Raw genomic sequence first — 8,552 nt, forward strand, 5'->3', positions numbered from 1 at the left:
TCTTGCCTGGAGAATCCCATGGACTGGGGAGTCTGGTGGGCTGCCGTCTATGCGGTCACACAGAGTCGGACACGACTGAATCGACTTAGCAGCAGCAGCAGCAGCAGTCCCTGTGTTGATATTAATATTTGTAATAAATTATTAATGGATACAGTAGAGAACCAAAAGGACTACAGTTACAACAGTAGTAATAAATTACTCCAAAATTATAATCCATTAATTCTACCATTTAAGATGATTTTCTATCTATATATTATTGAGGTCTCTTAACTCATTTTCCCTACTAGGTAGCTCAATTTTGAAATCAAATATACAAAACAATGGCATGGTAAACTCTGGAAATTACCTTCCTTTTGATATGCCTCATTAGTAAATATGCAAATATTAGGATATTTTTTCCCCAATGGGGCTGTTCTTAGTACGTATTATAGCTCACTGTGGGGTGTTTGCTATTGACTGAAGAATGTACACATTGAACTGTAATTGTCAAACAAGTGAGTGGAGATGAAGAAAGTAATGCCAGGAAGGCACAGGCTTTTATTGTTCTACAAGGAAAACCTTGCTGTGTCTCTCATCTACAGTCTAATATTCAGATTTATTGAGACTCTTACTTTTCTTACACTCCATTAAAAATTTGAATTATTTGGCGTTTTTTGCCCTTGAGTTGTATGTCTCATATATTTTTGGATATTAAGCCCTTATCAAATATATGATTTGGAAATGTCTTCTGTCAATCTGTAAATTGCCATTTGATTTTCTTGATGTTCCTTTCTTTGGAGTTTGATTGGATTTCACTTGTTTGTTTTGGCAGTTGTTGCCTTTGCTTTTGGTGTGAAACTCAAAACCTTTTTGCAAAGACTGATGGCAAGAAGATTACCTTGATGTCTTCTTCTAGGGGTTTAATCACTTAAAGTCTTATGTTCAACTTTTTAATCACTTTTTAGTTGATATTTTTGTATGGTAAAAGACAGGGGTACAGTTTCATTTTTTCATAGGACTCTCCCATTTTCCCAGGGCCATTTTGAAAAGTTTGTCCTTTCCCCCACTGGATATTCTTGGCTTCAACAATATATGGGTGTGCATTTCTTTCTGGCTTCGTTGTTGTACTCTATTGATCTATGTGTCTGTTTTTCAGCCAGAAGCAAATCATTCTGTTTTGATTACTATAGCTTTCTATTATATTGGAAATCAGCAACCATAGTCTCAAACTTTGTTCTTCTTTCTCAAGATCACTTTGACTCATTGGTATTTTGAGATTTAATAAAGCAGAATAGACCAAGAAGAGATGAGAAAAGTACACAGAAGAACTATACAAAAAAATGTCTTAATGACCCTATAATCACAATGGTATAGTCTTTAACTCTGAGGCAGACATCTAGAATGTGAAGTCAAGTAGATTTTAAGAAGCACTGGTGCCCATAAAGCTAGTGGAGGTGATAGAATTCCAGCAAAGCTATTTAAAATCCTCAAAGATGATGCTATTAAAGTGCTCCACTCAATGTGTCCGAAAATTTAGAAAAGCCAGCAGTGGCCAGAGGACAGGAAGAGGTCAATCCTCATCCCAATTCCCAAGAAGGACAGTGCTAAAAAATGTTCAAGCCACTGAACAGTTGAACTCATCTCCCATGCTAGTAAGGTTATACTCAAAATCCTCCAGGCTAGGCTTCAGCATTATGTAAACCTCGAACTTCCAGATGTTCAACCTGGGTTTAGAAAAAGCAGATGAACCAGATATCAAATTGGCAACTCTTGCTGGAACACGGAGAAAGCAGAAAAACATCTGCTTCATTGGCCTCACCAGACTGTGTGGATCACAACAAAGTGGAAAATTCTTAAGGAGATGGGCATACCAGACCAACCTTACCCATCTTATGAGAAACCTGTATGCAGTTCAAAAAGCAGCAGTTAGAAGCAGAGAAGGAACAATACACTGGTTCAAAATTAGTGAAGGAGTCCTTCAAGGCTAAATATGGTCACCCTGCTGATTTAACATATATGCAGAGCATGTCATGTTAATTGCTAGACTGGATGAGTCCTAAAAGCAGGAATCAAGATTGCTGGGAGAAATATCAACAACCTCAGATATGTGAGTGATACAACTCCAATGTCAGAAAGTGAAGAGGAACTAAAGAGCCTCCGATGAGAGTGAAAGAGCAGAATGAAATAGTTGGCTTAAAACTCAATATCAAAAAACCTAAAATCATGTCATCTGGTCCCATCAGTTCAGTTCAGGTCAGTGGCTCAGTCGCGTCTGACTCTTTGTGACCCCATGAATTGCCACATGCCAGGCCTCCCTGTCCATCACCAACTCCCAGAGTTCACTCAAACTAACGTCCATCGAGTCAGTGATGCCATCCAGCCATCTCATCCTCTGTCGTCCCCTTCTCCCCCTGACCCCAATCCCTCCCAGCATCAGTCTTTTCCATTGAGCCAACTCTTCACATAAGGTGGCCAAAATATTGCAGTTTCAGCTTTAGCATCAGTCCTCCCAAAGAACACCAAGGACTGATCTCCTTTAGAATGGACTGGTTGGATCTCCTTGCAGCCCAAGGGACTCTCAAGAGTCTTCTCCAACACCACAGTTCAAAGGCATCAATTCTTCAGTGCTCAGCTTTCCTTATAGTCCAACTCTCACAGCCACACATGACTACTGAAAAAACCCTAGCCTTGACTAGACGCACCTTCGTTTACAAAGTATTGTCTCTGCTTTTTAATATGCTGTCTACGTTGGTAATAACTTTCCTTCCAAGGAGTAAGTTTCTTTTAATTTCATGGCTGCAATCACCAACTGCAGTAATTTTGGAGCACCAAAAGATAAAGTCAGCCACTGTTTCCAGTTTCCCTATCTATTTGCTATGAAGTGATGGGACCGGATGCCATGATCTTCGTTTTCTGAATGTTGAGCTTTAAGTCAACTTTTTCCCTCTCCTCTTTCACTTTCATCAAGAGGCTCTTTAGCTCCTCTTCACTTTCTGCCATAGGGTGGTGTCATCTGCATATATGTGGTTATCGATATTTCTCCTGGCAATCTTGATTCCAGCTTGTGCTTCATCCAGCCCAGCATTTCTCATGATGTACTCTACATATAAGTTAAATAAGCAGAGTGACAATATAGAACTATGAGGTACTCCTTTTCCTATTTGGAACCCTTCTGTGCTCCATGAAAAAGAATCTAAATAAGAGTGTTTATACATATATGTATACCTTATTCACTTTGCAACAAAAACTGACATTTATAGCACTGCAAATCAATTACACTGCACTAAAAATAAAAAATGAATTAAAATAAATCAAATATCTGGAATAAACCATATCCACATGTATAACAGCTTTCAGTGAACTCTTAGAGTCCTAGCTGATTATGGAACCCCAAAATGTCTTGGGAGATCCCCAAACTTGTAATCGCTCTGAAGTGAATAAAGTCTTGAGGACTTTCCACACTGAAATATGTATCTGTCAAAGGCCTTTTTCTTCAGATGCATAGTCGTGATGTTTCCATGTTGGTCAACAGGTACTTTGTCTAAGATCTCAGTAATTAACTCATATTTCAAATAGGACATGTATAAGAGGGGCAGGGGGATTGCTCAATGACTGATAACCAAGAAAGACCCTGGAAACACCCTTATATTGTTGTGAAATCCATCAAGGAGTTTGCCATCTCAGCCCCTCCCCCTGGGACTGCTGGTCGTGATCCAACTTCCTTAGTCCTTGGCTTCCTATCAGCACCACAGAGCATTCAGTATGGATGAGGCATTGGGTTACCTTAGACAAGGCCGTCTCCTCACTGGGTGCCATGGTCTAAATGCTTGTGGTCTCCCAAAACTCATATGTTGAAAACCTAATCCCCATAGTAACGATTTTAGGAAGTGGGACCATTGGAAAATGATTCGGTCAAGAGGCAGAGCCCACATGAATGGGATTAGGGCTCTTGTGAAAGAGGCCTGAAATACTTGCTCATCCCTTTATTTAGGGATTTGTCCCGACAGAGGCCCTCACTCACTCAACCAGGCTGGCAACCTGATCTTGGACTTCTACCCTCCAGAACTGTGACACATAACGTGGTTTATAACCCACCCAGCCTCTAGCATTCTGTAACAGCAGCCTGTATGCACTAAAACACTGAATGTGATTAAATGGGGAAAAAAAGTGTCAATCTTGTTTTCCCTTCCAAGGTCATAAATGAGGAACAGGTAGCACAGATATTCAATTTCTGAGGCACATGGTGACATATTCCATAGAACTGTACATTTTCTTTCAAATTTGTAGTTCTTTGACATGCTAACCTGAGAACATATTTTCTTAGAGGTAATTAACATTTAAACCAAGAGATTGTGGATTTTATGCAATCAGTTGAGGGTGCTAAGAGCAAAGACTGATGTTTCCCAAAGTAAAAGCAATTCAGCCTGAAGATGGCACCATTACTGGTACCCCAATCACCAGCCCTTCAGCTTAGAGATGAAGCAACTGAACTCAAAGGCCTGTCACTGGGCTCTCATCAGAATCCTAACTTAAATGCTCTTTGACTTGGAAAACTTATCTTCACTTCTCTAGGCCTGGTTTTCTCAACTGGAAAAGGAAAATTAGAGTAGGAAATCCTTGACATTTTCAAAGAGTATGCAAATCTCTGTATAAAACATGATTCCAAACTGAGGTTTTATTCTTTTTCCGGAAAAGAAAATTACCACTTGGTTGTGCAGCTTCCCTGTTTGGATCTCTTATACTTCTCATTATCTGCTCTATCCCACAGCGTATTTCTCTAGCTTAGCTCTCAGAAAATACTGTGATAAAAATAATTACTTGACTGTTACGGAATATTACTTTTATCTTTGATCTTCCACTGAAAAGCAGGAGTTGTATTTAAGGACACTAGTGGGAGAAACTGTTTCTAAATGTCAGGATGTCAAGGTAAGAAGTTTGCTGTGCGTAGTTGCTCAGTCATGTCAAACACTTTACAACCCCCCTGGACTGACAACCCCTTGGACTGCAGCCCGCCAGGCTCCTCTGTCCATGGGGATTCTCTCAGCAAGAATACTGGAGTGGTTTGACATGCCCTCTTCCAGGGATCTTTCTCACCAGGGATGGAACCCAGGTCTCCTGTATGCAGGGGGACTCTTTACTGTCTGATCTTCAAGCTCCTAAAAAATGGGTCTTGACTATACAGAAGATGCCTGATTTGTCTGCCTTTGTCTCCTGCAACAGTGGGTTTTTTTTCCAGCTAACGTATCGGTCCCATTTCTATTCACCTGAACGCTATTTAGAATGCAAGTTCTCTAAAAGAAAAAAATCAACACAAAAGGAACTTATATCTGGAATAGCAGTTAAGGTTTTGTCCAAAATACCAGAGGCTGGGTATTTGCTTTTAATTATAATATTTATCTCAGAAAGAACAAATGGCTGGCAAGTTTCTGCCATGTTTGATACGCAATAAATAATAACTTCAGGGCAGCTGGCATAAAACTGTAGCCCCAGTGGAACTGAATTAAAGGAGTGGGAATTGGTGTTGTTCAGATAATTAACTGTAATATAGGTCAGAATGTGGTCAGTGAGATAAAAATTGTGAGAATGAAATTAGGAAGCCATAAGGAGGAAGATGGCACTTTCATCTGGGAAAAGTAGGTAACAATCATCAGGAGGTGAATTTCTTTTGTATCTTCCAAGAGAGACTAGGTGTTTTTGTCCAATGTAAGAATATTTGATTTGTAGGCTCGCCTTAAAGTATTTTTATCTGTCATGATCAGAGTGCTCAGCTAAGAAACTGAACTTCTCTAGTGAAGTTGAGAATCCTATGGCAAATAGTAGACTCAAGCGGCAGGTTCAGAGCACTGTCTCTAGTTCTGACCTATTCAGCCTTTTAGTCCGTAACTGGATTATCACATTATCTTAGGACATGAACTGCCAGGGCTAGTGTATATGGAATAACAGACTGCAAATCTAGTGGTTTCTATCTAATAAGATGATGATTAAAACAAATGCATCCACAGTTTTGTGAAAATAAAAGTCACTTACATGTCCAAATCTTTGTGGCCCGATGGACTATACAGTCCATGGAATTCTCCAGGCCAGAAAACTGGAGTGGGCAGCCTTTTCCTTCTCCAAGGACTCGTCCCAACCCAGGGATCAAACCCAGACCTCCCACATTGCAGGCAGATATTTCACCAGCTGAGCCACAAGGGAAGGCCCCACAGTTCTAGTTCTGTAATTATGTCCAAATAACCAGGATATAAGGGTTTGGGTGGGGAGAGAAGTCCTCCATGGTTTTAGTTCACTGTATGCTGTGAGAGCAGCATCAATAATTCATTGGAATTGTACTCTGCATGAACGAAAGTGTTTCATTGAATGAACACCTAAGGAAGGCCTGCTGGATGCAAAGAATGGACAGCGGTGAAGAGCACACATGTGGACTTTGTGAATTAGGACTTAAATTTTAATAGAAAAACAGAAAGAGGTAAATTTCAAAGTTAAATGTTGCACCACAATTGGGACACGTGTCGAGAGGGAAAAGCACAGAATGCCCTGTGTTCACATCTGAGCTCTGTCAGAGTCACGAAAGGCTGCTTTGGGAGTGGCTTTTACTGAGATCTGGAAGATGTCGGGGAAGTCATGAGGTAAAAGAACAAGAGTCTTCCAGGGAGAAGGAATGGCATTTATAAAGAGCTTTATCCATATGTGAGAATATAGAGTGAGAAGATCAGACATGCCAGGATTGAACCTTCAAGGAATTCAATTTACCTGGTGAAAATTAGGCTAACTGGACAGTGAATACAAGGTGGAATATGATCAGTTCTGTGAAAGAGATAAGAATCAAGTTTTGCAGTGCATAGGAGATATTTCCATTTGCCCGATAATTCGGTAAAGATTCACTTAAACATAGAAAACCTGGTTTCTATTGCTACTTTTGCATTGAGTTTTTTAAGTTTAGATAAGTGACTTAATAATTCTGGATTTCCTTATATATCCTTAATATGAGAGGATTTTCTAGATAATTTCTAAGTTTTCTTCCTTTCTGAATATCCAATGAATCCCACTGGTTATTATTTGGAATAAAAAAAAAAATTTTACATACCAAGAGTAATGGCTGAAATATCTATAATAGGATATAAAAGTATTGAAAATCTGTTTTTTTTTCCTTTTTCAGTTTTTTAAAATATGATTTCCAGATAAAATGGCAAGATATTTAAAGTATACCCTATAATTTAAATAGGTATACATGATTAATAGATTTCCTCATTGATTTAATTAACATATATATTAATATCACCTCACATATTTACCTTTCAAGATCTTTTTGGTGAGATCTTTTAAGTTTAACTCTCTTACATGTGTGCTAACTGAGTTCAATCATGTCCAACTCTTTGTGACCCCATGGACTATATAGCCTGCCTGTCTCCTCTGTCAATGGGGATTTTCCAGGAAAGAATACTAGAGTGGGTGGCCATGCCTTCCTCCAGGGGATCTTCCTGACCCAGAGATTCAACCCATGTCTCTTATGCATCCTGCACTAACACCACCTGGGAAGCCCCACAGATGTCAATAACACATTACAAACCATAGTCACCAGGTTACACATTAGATACTGAGACCTTATTCATCATCTTACAGCTTAAAATTTGTGCACTTTGACCAAAGTCATCCTTAAATCATTGATTTCTCAGCACTTATTTTTACACAACCTGTGACATGTTCTTGTATTTATGATTTTGGAGTCAGGAAAAAAGATGTCCCCCTCCTGTTGTAAGCAGCTTAGCATTAGATCTTTGAGGGACCATCTTTATCTAGCAGCTCCATAGCCACCCCTATCATTGTCAGAAATCAAGAGGATTTACACAGGTAAGAAAAATAAAGAAAAGTGGCTCCCCTGGTGGTTCAGATGGTAGAGAATCTGCCTGCAATGTGGGAGACCTGGGTTGCACCCCTGGGGCAGGGAAGATCCATGCAGAAGGGAATGGTTACCCACTCTAGCACTTTTGTCTCAAGAAGCCTTTGGACAGAGAAGCCTTATAGGCTACAGTCCCTGGGGATCACAAAATGTCAGACATGCCTGAGCGACTAACATACAAGGAACTTTAAGGATTTGGAAGCCATATCAGAACTAAGGACAGCTTAAAAGGAAAAGCAAAACTCTTTGAGACAGGCAAGAACATGGATGCACGAACACTTATCGGCCAACAAGGCAAAGGAAGAGAATGGATATTGCAGCCTCTAAGAGTCTTGTACATAGCTGCAGCTAAAAGCGAGGGCTTCTGACCAGAGCTTTGGGCTTCAGTGGAGAAACTTGGCCACTTCCCAGCAAGAAAGGAGTCAGAGGAAAGAATCAATCCACTGATCTCTTTCTCCACTGACTCACCAACCTCTTTTGTCCACCCCTGGCCAGATTCAATTAGAAGTCAGATGCAAGAAGTGCTAGAGGGATAAAGTTTGGTCTTCTCAGCATCCAAAGGTTCATAATATAATAGAAAATGATCAACAGAGTTCCCGAGGGGCATATCAAACACACCCACCATTTCTATATAGTAGCTATGTTTTCTTTATCTTATGATTCTAGTTGTGGTTAA

Source organism: Capricornis sumatraensis, chromosome 22, assembly GCF_032405125.1.
Source record: "Capricornis sumatraensis isolate serow.1 chromosome 22, serow.2, whole genome shotgun sequence".
In the NCBI taxonomy this organism is placed as follows: Eukaryota; Metazoa; Chordata; class Mammalia; order Artiodactyla; family Bovidae; genus Capricornis; species Capricornis sumatraensis.